Consider the following 15,960-nt stretch of genomic DNA (forward strand, 5'->3'; position numbering starts at 1 on the left):
AAAGCAGTACAGGGTTAGGTCATAAAAACTCAAAGGAATGTTTGTGTGTTAAATATTATTTATATTACTTTAATCTGGGTCATTGTTCATTTGTATTATACAGATGAAGGTAAGGACATTGTAACTGATATCATGAAGATAAAAGTTTTTGAGCAGGCAGCTAAGGATACTTAAAGGTACATTAAGTAAAACAAAAGCACTGAGATGCTAAATCTTTTAAAAAAATTGCAAAGTTGTTTATTCATTAAATGTGAATCCTTGTCCTCTAAGACCCATTACATGTTAGCTACATGGCTTTCATGGGAATATAAATTAACAAATAATAGGTCAAAAAAAAATATCCAAATAAGTAAATCATGTCAACATATTAGTATATGATACGAGAAATGCCAGAAATAATAATATCAGATAATTCCATTTTGTTTCTTATCTAGCCTCTGCGCAGTGTAGTACTGTATTTTATAATATGGACATCTTTTCATGCGTAGTGCACCTTTGATATTAGAAGTGTTTTGAAAGCCAAAATGTTTATTCAAGTACAGCTTACTTAATTTCATTGGTACTGAGTCCAGGTAGCACATTGCAGTACTGGTCAATGCTGCTTCACAACACTAGGGTCAGGGGTATAATTCTGATATGCACTATTGCTATGTGTGGTATTTGCATGGTCGTCTCTTGACTGCATGGGTTTTATCCGGGTTTTCCTTCCTCTTCCTCATCTCAGAGAGATTTGTTCTGACAGACTCGTCTAAGCTGTCCATGTATATCACATTGGTGACACTGCTTGTGGCCGAAAAAACTCCACAGTGATTCTTTCACTTCCTTGGTTAACAAACAACCACATAAATAAAATCTATAATACTCTGCAAAATGCATTGATATATATTTGGTAAAATTATATTTTAATGCTCTTCAGATGTATCTACATATACATTATTAAGTCACATGTCCATTTAATATATGTATAATATGCCACACTTCTACATTATTGCATAAATTACACAAAGGTAGTTCAGCTAAATTCACTGTACATTGAATATTTCTTCCTTTTAATAAAATTGCAACTTCCATGACATGCTGTTAAGCCAGCAAATGCACACTGGTAAAACATGCAGACATCTTTGTGCAGGAGAGCTTTGAAGATGCATTCTGAGGATTCTCTGCTGGCCACATAGGGTTTAATGAGTAGGTTCAGTACAAATGCAAAGCTATGGTACTGTATGTATACATAAACACACAGAGGTCATGCAGTGTTGTGACATGGCCGAGATGGAGGGCAGTACTGCTTAGGGTACTACTCAAGTGTCTATACCATCATGCCTATGTCACACATTGTGATAGAGCCACAGAGATATAAGAATAGATCACTGCAGTGTGCCACCCATAATGCAACACAAAGACAGATGACTATCTCTTAGGCACAGTACTGGTGTGAGTACATGGGAAAAATCATGGTCTGAAACTAAATGTCAAAAAATGCATTATTGTATCCTTTGGGAAGTCATCTACCCCAGGGATCTACCACACTGATTGTGTCTAGATCTAAGGATGTCATTGTTCCCTCTTACTCAGCCCTCTTTAGGCCAATTATTGAATATAATGACCCCTTTAACATGTATCTATCCAGACACATGCAACAAGTGGAATGCCCACAGAGGTATCTTACTAAAAGGATACAAGGCCTAAACAATATGTCCTATGCAGACTGACTTAAATCCCTGTCACTATACTCGGCATCTTAAAGACTGCTAAGAGGTGATTTGTGTCTGGCATACAAGGCATCCTCCAACCCATTACTGATGGAGCTACCTCACATCAGCAAGTCAAATGGCATCAGGAGTACTCTGTCCAGGGATCTAAATCTCTTCTGCAACATTAATCGAATAGTTTTGAGGGACAAGTATATTTTGCAGAGGATACAGTTATTATGGAGCAGACTCCCCGTCCCCATAAAACAAATTTCATTCCTTTCCATTTTCAAATGCAACTTAAATTTATGGCTGGGAAAGAGAAAATTTACCCCAGGACTGTCCTCTGTATTACTAATGGAAAGGTGCAGCTTCTAAATGCTTTGTCCCATGTATGGGTCCCCCTCAAATTATCTATGGTATGATCCCAGTTATTTTTATTTTAGGGGTAATATATAATTATCATCCATGGGATGGGTAAGGCCAATCTGTAACCAAATTTGATAGGTTATTTTGAGCAAAAAAGGGAAATCGGCTAGTTTTAAAATAGCCCACAAGGGCAGCTAGCCTAGTGTTTGCCTATGAATGCATGAAACACAGGTAGATTTTGTGCCTTTGGTAACATGATGTGGTGTGTTTCTGAGTGTGACTTGAAAGAGCTATATATTCTTCATAGGTTCATAGGTTGGTACTAGGCTATCAGCCCTAGGGCCTATACAAGCCGAGCCATAACAATTCCCCTGGCTATTTCTTCCCACACTATTTACTTCCCTGGACCCCTGTCTAGCAGGGCGACTGACGTGATCCCTGGGGTGAATTTCCTTTCTCCCATCCAATCGTCAAGGTTCCTTTTGAAGTGGGCCAAAGAGGCACTCTGCTTGACATGTCTGGGCAATCTATTCCAGAGTCTGGGGAGTCTCTGGGTCAGGAACCTGTCCCTCCAGCATGTTTTGTTTATTGTGATGACTAGGTTTAGATCCAGGAACAATTATTGCAAATGTTACAGGTAATCAACTTCACGTTTTACTTACCACTCAGCCTGACATTATAGGAAATATAAATACTAACAGAGGTTAGGGAATTAGCATGCAGGAGCCATTAAGGCAGCTAACCAAGCTAGTTTATCTGGCAACATCCTAGTTCTACTTGACTTCATGGACACACACAGGTTCCACTCACTAGGCTGAGCAAACACAGGTTAATGGTTAGTTGCCTATCTGATGCCAGGATTTTAATGTCACCGAAGCTCTAATTCCATTTATCTCAGGTGCACACCGACCTGATCAGTGCACATGTGGAATTGAATGACCTGAGATGCACCTTGCTGAATCATATGAATTGGGACATAATGGCACGCTTTAAATATGCATCTGGAAAGGAAGTCAGACTTGTTTTTAGCAGTATCCTACCATCACCAAAAATGATGCTACAATAGAAACAAAAGCTAACTGACTTTAATTATTGGTTTAATTATTAATGACATTCTAGGTGGAATCAACAAATATCAGCCAGGGATGAGATGGCTGACAACCTCAGCTACTTTGCATATCTGACCTCATGGATTCTGTATATTGGCTAAAGCTTTTTGTTTTCCAATAGTGCCTTTTAAGGGAAGTTCATTCTCCTCAAATTACCCACATGGCCAGCCACAATCAAAATCATATAAAAGCAGCACTGCTCAATGCTAGAAGCCTAAAGAAAATGTGGCAGTCCTTACAGACGTTGCTAACCATTCAATATATTGATATATGTGTTAGTTACTGAAACATGGTTTCAAAACAGTAAAAGCATCCCTGCAGTGCAGAAAAAGTTCTGGAGGCTGGCCTTGTCAATAAAATAAAATGCAAAAACAGCACACTTTTTACATTAAAAACTGTGTAATGTGGTATTGTATATGGTAAGGGGCAATATCCAACTTCAATGATTTGTTACACGCTTGCTTCAGAAAGTGACCAATATGCTTTAAGTAAAATAAATAAAAATAAAAATGAAATGTTTGCCCTGTCTTGTCTCTCTCTTGCCTGTTCAGTGAGTCACAGACTTTTCCATCCAGGTTACTGTGCTCCTGCTGTTAGAAAATTGCTGGTGATGGTGGTGTTTAAACTTTGTTCACCTTTGTTCTTGAGCTGTGTATAAGACAATGCTATTGTCCTGTAATGTACACAACTGAGAATATATTTTATAAGTAGCATCTGGTGTAAACATTGGGTCTATATTATGGTCATGGTTGATGACACTTGACCCCATGAACAAAATGGGAAGAGGGGAATTGATGCCAGTGCTGATATAACATACCTTGCATATCATGACTGGTTATCTAAAATTTAATAGCATTACAATGGGGAATCATAAAATTAATAGAATCACTTGATAAAACAGACATTTTGTTTTTGACAAAAAATATTTTTATTGATGGTCATCACATTGATACCTGAAAAGAAAGTAATTAAAAACTCCCTGCCTTCATGATTAGATCAGCTGTGAACTATAAAAGTAATGCTAACAAGAACAGACTGCTGACAGACAAGGGAATCATGCTTTGACTTTTCTGTACCAATGTTTATTCAGTTATCTTGTGAAGGTTTTTTTTCTATATTGAAGTGACACCACATTAGTACTTGTGCAGTTAAACTTAGTTTCAGTCAGTCAGGAAAAAAAAGAGGATATAGAAACTTCACGGTCAGATGCTGTTATTAGAATCAGGAAAGTGAATTGCATATTTAGATTTCATTAAAAACTGATTCCGTTTCTACAAAAGAAACTTGGTTCTTGTAATGTTTCCAGAAAGAACAATATATTAGTATACAAACTGCATGTAGATGCTGAGGATCAAACCCCCTTCAGCCTTATTAGAAGCCAAGGACTGTTGCAGTTAACATGCGATAGTTTCTTAACACTCAGTACTGTAGTCTGCCATGAAAATCAACTCTCTCATAATCAGTCTCAGAAATGCTAGAATTATGACAGTATGCTTATCTTACATGATCAAAGAATGCTACAATAGCATCTAAAGTTGGAACCTAGAACATCAAAACTTCTCTACAATAATCTTGCATATCTAAAATATTAATGTTATCTGACCTTAGGTCTTTTGAGTTCTTTGAAGAAACGTTAAGATTACCGTAAGAACTTTTATCTTTTTACCATAAAATGGTGCTGTAAAATGGAAAAAGAAATTGCTACTTTTTGCATAGTGAAATTCCACAAGGTCATCTGGTTGGTAAATGCAGTGCTGTTCAAGCATATGTAGAGAAAAGATGGTATGCAAACAATGCTTTACCTCCCTCATATGTTTTCTCTGTGTTTTAGGTCATGCAGGATACCCACTAGAATCCCGTTAATGACACCTGCATGCAACCCACATAGCATTTCTGACCTGCAATATAACACCACCCATGTGCAAGTGAGAAATATATTAAAGCATATATGTGACCTGTTGATGGCATTGGTTTGCATCCCGGGTACATTTGGAGACACTTCAGTATGCCTGTGCCACAGCTGGCAACCTGTTCATAGCATGCTGCTTGCTAGATAGTATGATTACTAGAAAGCATGCAGGCCTTCCATCCATCATCCCAGGAATGCCCAAGACTCCAACTGCTGCCACTTTCATAGCCAGCACACCAACTTTATCTAGGGATAACTGTGAGGACAATAAACAGCAGTAGATACACTACACTCTTGGATAGCACTGGACACAGTCCATGGCAGCAAAGGCAAAGTGTTGTTATCTAGTCTGGCTCTCTGGGCCCATGACAAGCACACATGGATAAGTGCAGTGTCACTCAGAACAAATACGATGCATGAAATGCTAGTTAAAGGCTACACTGGGCAGTGCATACGTGAGTCAGACTGCACATCAGACTTCGCCTCATGCACTACACAGGAGGGAGGGTGGAGTATGCCACAGTCATCATCATTTGCATAGATTCCAGGAGGCTCAGTAACATATAGCTTTCATCACAACATCACAACATTAGTATTTGACTATGTCACCAGAAACAGAAATAGGGTCCTGTGGAAAAAGGGTACTCTGCAACATAAGCAACATCCTCTGTTGACAAACAGAGGGTGGCAAGACAGGACTGGAGATAGAAACAGGGGGTCCTGTGACAAGTGGTACTCTGTGTCATAGGCAATATCCTGTTGTCACATGGAGGAGTGCCATTATTTCACTGTGAAATGTGGCTACTGCAATGGTTTGATGTGTTAGGACTACAGGCTCTTGACAGGGAGAGTGGACCCTGTATGGAATCTGCTGATGAGGCTTCATAAACCATATGATAAGGGCTACCTCGGAGATCTCAAGTGATGATAGGCTACTGTGCTATGATGTTGTTGTTACACATGGGGTGGCCCATTACTGTGTCCCCACAACATATGCACATAGTATGTGTGTTTAAGATATATATAATAGTGTAGGGATAAGCGGTCTGCTATTGGGCTGCCTTCTTACAGCTATAGTACAGATACTCAGCTGCATGTGTTATGATATAATAGTGTAGGGATAAGCGGTCTGCTATTGGGCTGCCTTCTCACAGCTATAGCACAGATACTCGGCTGCATGTGTTATTTATGAACCACATGCAAATGCAAGTTAAGACAATCAAAGTGATTAGTCTTTGTAATTCTACGGTACCCCAACACACCTGACAATTATATCTTATCACAGTACTGTAGAGTACTATGTACCCCCTCAGAGATGAGTTTTTTAAATTATGCTACTCTGCTTCAGACTGCTGCATTGGTATTTCTGCTTTACCTACTCATTTTTCAGTGTGTGGTTTGATGCCCAAAACAGCAGCACATCGAGGCAGCCCCACACTATATATTGATTTGTGTGGTATATACTCAGGTGAGTCTATAGTGAAGCGCACAGGTGACATAATGTGGAACTAGATTTCACAGTGCACCTCTGATATGCCATGCCTGAGGGCATGCACATGCTGCATCCATGTGTATGCTCATCTTCCATGGTGGCAATAGCCACACTGACTGTAAGTAGGAAATCACATTTCCAGTGTGAATCACAGGTCGCTATCTTCTTTTCCATGATATTCAAGGTGACGATTACCGGTGCTAATTCTCAGTAGAAAGGACTCGTCTGGTGTTCTAAAGAGAGCAAGGTCATGCTGCCAAACCCAGTGCAGGAAGCAACATTTGTCTAGTTTTACAATTTCATTTCATAAGGCTGATGCCTGATTTGATGACATTGTAGTTCCCGCCGAGGCTACTAGCATCAGCCAAATCAGCGAATGATGCAGGTACCAGAATATAATTCTTAGGTTGGTAAAAAACTAGTCTTGGGTAGCATCCAATCATCACTAAGAATTATGCCAGATACAAACAAAAGATTATTGACTTTAACCAGTTGGTTTAGTTACTGGTGTTATTCTAAGGGGTCCATTGTATATCAGTTTTTTGAGATATGATTTACAGCCGGTTTCTTCTTTTCCTCCTCCACCTTGCCTTTTTTTAGGCAAGGCTAGTATTCTCAAACTACTGAGATCATCAGACAAAATCAAGGCTGTATAAAGGTAGTTCCGCTTAATGTTAGATGCATGCATAATAAGATGGCTCCCTTACAGGCCTCAGTGACCCTTTGAAAATATAGATCTCTGCAGTCTTGCTGAAATATGGTTTCTGTGTAGTGGTAGCACTCCCACAATGCCAGATTTTAATGTCTACCACTGTTTCAAACTCTCTGTCAAAACTGACTATGTTGTTGGAGAGGGGGGTGTGACTGTATCCTTATGAAGCCAAATCACATTTTGACTCATAACACAAGATAATGGCATTGAACACTTCCATATTCTACTTATAATCAATAAAAGTCAGTATTACATCATTGCCAGCTACAGTAACCCCTCCATATCATATTCGCAGACAATCAGCAATTCAGATCTAAACAAACTGAAATCCTCCCCATTGAATCTAATCTATTCTCCTGGAAATTTCAACTATCCTTCTATTAACTGGGAAACATGCAGTACCTCAAACAAGTATCTACAATACTTTCTAGACTTCATAAATGCTAGATCCATATATCAGCTAGTTCATTTCCTAACTGGGGAGTCAAAAATATTGGATGTAGTTCTCACCTATATAACCCCCTTATTTTCTTCACCTGTAGTTCCTCATTACTGGTCAGATCCAACCACCATTTGGTAGCATTCCCTATAAAGGCAAAAACCTGATCTACCATTAAACTCTTCTGTTTTTCAGAGACTATTCTAAGGCAAATCTATTCCAGGTAGCTGATGACCTGATGGAATTTAAGCATCCTCCTTTCTCTCATTGGCCCCATCTGATACACATCTACATTCATGGACAGTTTCTTTGTTCACCTAAAAACTTTCGTTAAGGTATTGGTCCCCATCAGACACAAATAGGGTGCTAAGTTCCAAGAATTTCCCCCTATCATGGAACCTTAGTATAAACAAACTATAAAATAAGAGGAAGAAACGTGTCTGTAAGAACAAATGTAATATTTTAACCTCTAAAAGTGAACTTAGAATGAATAACAAAGACATTAGAAGCAAAATCAAATCATCTAAAGATAAGTATGAACTGAAAATTACCACTTCTGTAAAGGGCAGCCACAAAACCTTTTCCAGCTATGTCAAAAATCTTAGCAATACCCAACAATGCACTGAGTTAATACATAACAACCACACATAACCATCCCTAGAAGACACTGCAAGAATGTTAGCAGATAAATTTTACTCAAACCTTGCACCCTTATTTCCCTTTAACATTTCTCCACATATTAGCATGCCATCACTTCAGAGCAAATCCGGAGGGCTCCTCCAAGGCCAAAAACAATAGGCCCATGGGTCCATACCATGTGTCAGACTTTTTGTCAGCACCAAACACTGCCTTGTAGACTCTAAACTAAACCTGCTTAGTCTCATCCTCTGCAGTATATTTAAACATTGGTACCGACAAGGGAGAACCCACCACTGATCCTGGAAACTACAGACCTGTGTGTCTAACCAAACCTATCTGTAAAGCAGTGGAAAGGATTATTTAGAAAAGTATTAACAAGGTGATCAGCAGTCTACAGTCCCAGGGCACACACCAGTTTGGCTTTGTTAAAGTAGATCCTGCCTTGCAAACGTAGTGGTTTCTTTGAATGAGATACACTGCTTACCTTGATCTAGTGAAATATTTTGACATCATCCCAATCCTGGCATTATCAGTAAGCTTATCAAGCTAAATATTAATCCCCTGTGTTACCCGCTGGATAGCAAACTGGCCTACTGACAAAACTGAATCTTTAATTTAGAAGCATGCTTTCATCAAATGGTTGTTAATGGTAGCATTCCTCAGAGATTAGCCCTTGGGCCACTTCTTGTTGCTATTTACTTCACTGATGTCAGGGCCGATGTCTAGGATCTGTGGTTGACTAAATTTATGGATAATTGGAAACTTGGAACTTTCTTAAACTCTCAAGCTAATTTCCAGGTTCTTTAGGAGAGCCTAACATGTACAGTTAAGTGGTGTGTGGACCACAGCATTAAGCTAAATGCCAAGAAATGTAATATTGTGTCTTTTGGCAAACTTGAGCACCCATGTACCTACCACATGTATGACACCCCTTTGAAAACTGTTACAATTATTAGAAACCCGGGCACTTTTGTTGACAATGAACTGCCATGTGACCACCATTTTTCCACTGCTATTAGAAAATGCTTTCAACCAAGGGTATATATTCTAGGTCAAAGGAATGTTTCATTTCTTTCTTTACTCCTCTCTTATCAGACCCACAACAGATTAGAACACCCACTTTTGTACGTACTTGTCTAAATATCTGACTCTGTTCAAAAGACAATAGCTTTTCCTCATTAAGAGAATCAGTGGCGTGTCTTCTTTGTATTACACAGACTGCCTTAAGGCACCATCTCTCTTAAATACAACTTCATGAGGGAGGACCTCTGCTTCGCCTACAAAACACTGAATTATTTATTCATAAATGACCTCTTGCCCAGCTGCAAAACAAACAAAATATTAAAAACTCCCTCAAATGAACTAAATTTCCATTGTGACATAAATAGATCCTGTTGGCAAGATAGGTATCTCTGTCAAATAATCCATTTTATGGAATAGACGTCCATTCAATGTAAAACAATGTATCTCCTTGGGCTCTTTAAGAGCATCGTGGATGACTGGATAGAAAGACATAAATTCAACCCTGGTCTGTCCCCTCATACTCTCTTTAAATGAGAATGAAATTAGGTAATAGTTATTCATATTGTAGGATACTGATGAAGTTGGGATACAAATGATCTGTCTTATCAACAACCTAGAATGAACTAAGAACATCTCTGTTTTGTTTGGGACCAGGTATGGTGTCTAGTCACTGTAGGGTTGGTTTTCATATTCAGGGTCGTTTCTTTCTATTTTCCTGGAGGTGCTCTTATTTTGAGGGGAACCTCAATCCTGATTTCTTGTGGTCTGCTGAAAGTTAGAGAAGTTGTTGACCTTAACCTATTGAAGCTGAAGAAATCTCAGGAGCTGTTTGTGTCTTCAAAAATATGTTACTGGTTGGTAAGACAGATGAGCACTGTTCCAAATCTAATGGTAAACTTAAGATACTTTGTGAGCTTACATGACTTAGAAATGAAGAGCGTTCCCTGTCTCTCCCTGGGCATGGTCTCCCCTGGGAGAGGGTTGAAGTTGAGGTCCTGTCAAAGGGGCTGGCCATGGGTGGTGCACCCTTTACAAAGCTTAACCCTTTTGTGACACATCTGATCTATTAGACATTGTTATTTATAGAGATCTAGTTAGTCTACCTATCTCCATCTGCTCCTGAGAGATAACATGGGTAAGAGATGCTGTGTGGTTATCTGCATTGTAATTGATTGTATTAACATCTCCTTCCTTTTCTTAGCAGACTGCTGAGTAGTCACTAATTTAGTGTTTAATATTTTTGAGGATTGTATGGATGGGTGGAGATACATATTACTAGGGATGAGACAACTGATTAAAAATGAATATTCAAGGATAGGCTGCATGTGTGGCTAAAAATACACCATTCATTTTCAGACATTAAAGCTTAGTCCTTGGGGGTGGAGTTAGAACAGACTATATAATGTTGTGGATCCTGGCTATCATTGTTGCTGGGTGAAGCTTGTGGGGTACTAGTGCTTAAAGTTCCTTTGTGAAGGGATCATCTAGGAGGACCATGGAGCTAGCTTATATTCTGTGGCTATAGCTAGAGCTAATTTTATAAAAAGTATGATGCAGAGTGATGTAATGAACCTACAGTTTAGTGTGTGCCAAGTTTAACATAGGGATCTCGTAGGTGAATGAGTTACACAATATAAAAGGGAATCTTCTAATAGATACTATTTGAGTGGATAGTGATGATCCTTAACACAAAAAAGATGACAGAAAACTGGAGTGGTAGCCATCTATAAAAAAACAATTACATAACATTTATATACCTTAAATCAGACTGGAAAAAACTGTTACCTTGCTATGTAAAAAAATTTCATGAATGAATAGGTCCTTTTAAAAAGTTCAATAATAATGGTGTTGGTCCACTTTTCTAAGACTGAAAATATTTTTGATGGAGAAAGTTGTGTTGAGACCCTTTTCCTGCTTGTAGTCCGATTTGCTACTCTACTTCTTTCTTGTCTGGTTTGCCATTATTGTTGCCACCTAGTTGCCCATATTCCACTCTGTCAATGATGTGAACTTGGAAGATGTGATTTCTTGGTTTAACCTTAACAGTGTTTGTACAGCAGATTCATTTGAGATCCCTGGCAGTTATGACAGTTTGACATTTTTCAAGAAGTGTTTTGGAAATGTTACATAAATAATTGTATATAAAGCTCTCATTGATAAGACTGTCAAACTGAGGAAAACTGAAAGTCTTCCACCTAAAGTCCACTGCCAACAAACAGTCAAAATGGAAAAAAGTAAAATAAGGAGCAGTGAAACCACCAGAACAAGTCACACTTTTAATAAAACCTCATTTAAAATCCAAATAACATGAGCGCTTTTGGATCCAAGCCCTTCATCTTTAATTTAGAAGCATGCTTTCATCAAACTAACAGCTCAAGTTTAAATAAGACATTATCCAATCAGACTTCAGTATTGCACCCTCCTTCCTTTAGTGCTGGTTTTAAAGGTATAACCCCGTTTAAACCAGGGGCTTTATCTGCTGCTAATTCAATGATCCACTTAATTTCATTGTACTCTGTATGATTAACTAAATCTAATCTAAAACTAATTCAGTACAGTATGTTGATATATTTGTACTATTAGAAAAAAGCACAGGAATCCACAAACACAGAAAAAATACGATCTCTAGGAGCAAACAGGACTAATAAGAATAACGCTCTTTATTTGAAGAATCACGTTTTCGCTCCCGCAGTTGCAGGAGCTTCCTCAGCTAATAACAAATTAATAAATTAAAACCATCCATTTTATATACCAGTATATCATGATGTCACTTCCTTTTGTATTTTAAACAACAAGACACAAGCAAGAAACCGAAGTGAAGCCATCATTTTTAAAATGTCACTTCATAAACTAAATATATGTTCCATATCCACACATTCTTAATAAAAATGTAGTATAATACTAATAAGACAATATTACTAGTTCCTATATAACCAAAACCATAAAAGTATGTTAAATACATCAGAGTTAAAAAATCATCCCATTGGGTACTCTAAAAACTATATTAAGAAGTATATATAATACCAAATATATGTATCACACTAAACCTAGTGTTTTTGATAATATATATATATATATATATACATAAATTATCTCATATAACTTTTATATTTCAAAATAACTGAAATATTACAAGATTCATTTAATCCGGGGTAGGTAAAGGCATCTAAGCCAATCTGCCACTCTAATTCTCTCATTTCAAGCAACAAAGCTTGAGGCCCGCCCCTAACTCCAGTAGTAACATGTTCAATACCCATAAACTGGAAACTATGTCCGGTATTATTCATAACATGTTTGGACAAAGCATTGTCCATCTTTTTGTTTCTTATAGCATACAGGTGTTGATAGATTCGATCACTAAACTTCTGGTCGGTCTTACCTATATAGAAGCAGGGGCAGCAAACACAAAAAGCAATATAAACCACGGATTTTGTAGTACAATTAATTCTTGAAGAGATGGTATATTTCCTATCTCTAATAACAAATGAACTACCAACTTTCAAATAATTACACCTATTGCAAAAACCACAAATAACTGTGCCAGTTTGTCTACTAGAAAGTGTAGATGTTCCGGGTCTCTGTAATAATTCTTTCAAATTATTCCCTCTTTTAAAGACTACGAGGGGGTGAGATCCCAACTTTTGAAGAAGCACAGGGTTATTAAAAATGAAGTACCAGTTTTTCTTTATGATATTCCATATAGCCCCAATATGCCTATTAAAAGTTAAGACAAGGCTAGTCCTAAAATTGTTTCGGGTACAGGTTGTGACATCAGTAGTCATCTGTTCTGAACCATTGCCTGAAAATAGGTCTAAAGGTTCGCTGATTTCAGGAGTAGGGATTTGGCGTTTACATTTTAACAGGGGCTGATAGAAACCTGAGTTCCTTTTCATGGAAACTTCATAAATCAACTCGTCTATTAAATAGATAGGATAACCCCTATTAATGAACAGTTCTTTTAGGAAAGAACACTCCAATCTAAATGTTTCAAGTGTACTACACATGCGTACGGCCCTAACTAATTGTCCTTTGACAATAGATCTTTTTTGTTTGGCCGGGTGGCTACTTGAATAATGCAGAAAGGCATTACAATAAGTCGGCTTTCTATATATGGAAGCCAAAAAGCAGTCATGACCCACGTCCTTAGTTACACAGTTATTGGATATCGTTTTAACATCAAACTTTTTTCTTTTTAACAATCAATACTACCTACAGAAACAAGGTATAGCCATGGGGTCCCCATGTGGAGGGAGCGTGGCGAACCTGGTAGTTGCTTATTGGGAAAAAGTTACTTTGAAGAATAATTCCCTCTTCAATAATATTGTAAAATATTACACACGTTTTTTAGATGACGTGTTCATTTTGATCAAGGGTAGTGAAAGTGAAGCAGTTGATTTAGTTAAGTTCATGAACAACTCTAACCCATTTCTGAAATTTACTTACAAGTTTTCTACCACTGTTATTGATTATTTAGATGTGGAAATAACTAAGGACGTGGGTCATGACTGCTTTTTGGCTTCCATATATAGAAAGCCGACTTATTGTAATGCCTTTCTGCATTATTCAAGTAGCCACCCGGCCAAACAAAAAAGATCTATTGTCAAAGGACAATTAGTTAGGGCCGTACGCATGTGTAGTACACTTGAAACATTTAGATTGGAGTGTTCTTTCCTAAAAGAACTGTTCATTAATAGGGGTTATCCTATCTATTTAATAGACGAGTTGATTTATGAAGTTTCCATGAAAAGGAACTCAGGTTTCTATCAGCCCCTGTTAAAATGTAAACGCCAAATCCCTACTCCTGAAATCAGCGAACCTTTAGACCTATTTTCAGGCAATGGTTCAGAACAGATGACTACTGATGTCACAACCTGTACCCGAAACAATTTTAGGACTAGCCTTGTCTTAACTTTTAATAGGCATATTGGGGCTATATGGAATATCATAAAGAAAAACTGGTACTTCATTTTTAATAACCCTGTGCTTCTTCAAAAGTTGGGATCTCACCCCCTCGTAGTCTTTAAAAGAGGGAATAATTTGAAAGAATTATTACAGAGACCCGGAACATCTACACTTTCTAGTAGACAAACTGGCACAGTTATTTGTGGTTTTTGCAATAGGTGTAATTATTTGAAAGTTGGTAGTTCATTTGTTATTAGAGATAGGAAATATACCATCTCTTCAAGAATTAATTGTACTACAAAATCCGTGGTTTATATTGCTTTTTGTGTTTGCTGCCCCTGCTTCTATATAGGTAAGACCGACCGGAAGTTTAGTGATCAAATCTATCAACACCTGTATGCTATAAGAAACAAAAAGATGGACAATGCTTTGTCCAAACATGTTATGAATAATACCGGACATAGTTTCCAGTTTATGGGTATTGAACATGTTACTACTGGAGTTAGGGGCGGGCCTCAAGCTTTGTTGCTTGAAATGAGAGAATTAGAGTGCAGATTGGCTTAGATGCCTTTACCTACCCCGGATTAAATGAATCTTGTAATATTTCAGTTATTTTGAAATATAAAAGTTATATGAGATAATTTATGTATATATATATATATATATATATATTATCAAAAACACTAGGTTTAGTGTGATACATATATTTGGTATTATATATACTTCTTAATATAGTTTTTAGAGTACCCAATGGGATGATTTTTTAACTCTGATGTATTTAACATACTTTTATGGTTTTGGTTATATAGAAACTAGTAATATTGTCTTATTAGTATTATACTACATTTTTATTAAGAATGTGTGGATATGGAACATATATTTAGTTTATGAAGTGACATTTTAAAAATGATGACTTCACTTCGGTTTCTTGCTTGTGTCTTGTTGTTTAAAATACAAAAGGAAGTGACATCATGATATACTGGTATATAAAATGGATGGTTTTAATTTATTAATTTGTTATTAGCTGAGGAAGCTCCTGCAACTGCGGGAGCGAAAACGTGATTCTTCAAATAAAGAGCGTTATTCTTATTAGTCCTGTTTGCTCCTAGAGATCGTATTTTTTCTGTGGATATATTTGTACTGATCATTTTGGAATTTGATTAAAGTTAGCAATTGCTACTTTGTTATGATTATTCACACTAAGTGAAATGCGAATATTAGGATCACAGGAGGTTATTAGGCTAATGGCCCTTGGGCTCCTACAAGCCTAGCCAAGAGTTTATCCCCAAAAAGAAACGTCAGTCAGCACTTGTCTCTCCTGTCAATGAGGGACACAGGTGGAACCCCTGAGACAAATTTGTGGTTTTCCATCCACTCAACAAGGTTGCACTTGAAGAGGGTCAGCGAGGTACTCTGTTTGACGTGTTTGGGAAGTCTGTTCCAGAGACGGGGCAGCCTCTGGTAGACAAACCTGTCTCTCCAGCATGTTTTGTTGATGTTGCATATCAGATTCAGGCCTTTCGAGCGGGTAATACATGAGGAGTTATACTTACGGATGTGGAGCACCTCTAGTAGAGCAGGGTCTGAGATTGCTTTGTAGGTGAGACACAGATCACATCTGAGCAATCTGTATGATACTGAGTACAGTGGTAGTGATTTGAGCCTGTCCGCATAGGAT

The sequence above is a fragment of the Protopterus annectens genome, chromosome 8.part1, assembly GCF_019279795.1.
Source record: "Protopterus annectens isolate FY-2018-M chromosome 8.part1, PAN1.0, whole genome shotgun sequence".
NCBI classification, from domain to species: Eukaryota; Metazoa; Chordata; order Ceratodontiformes; family Protopteridae; genus Protopterus; species Protopterus annectens.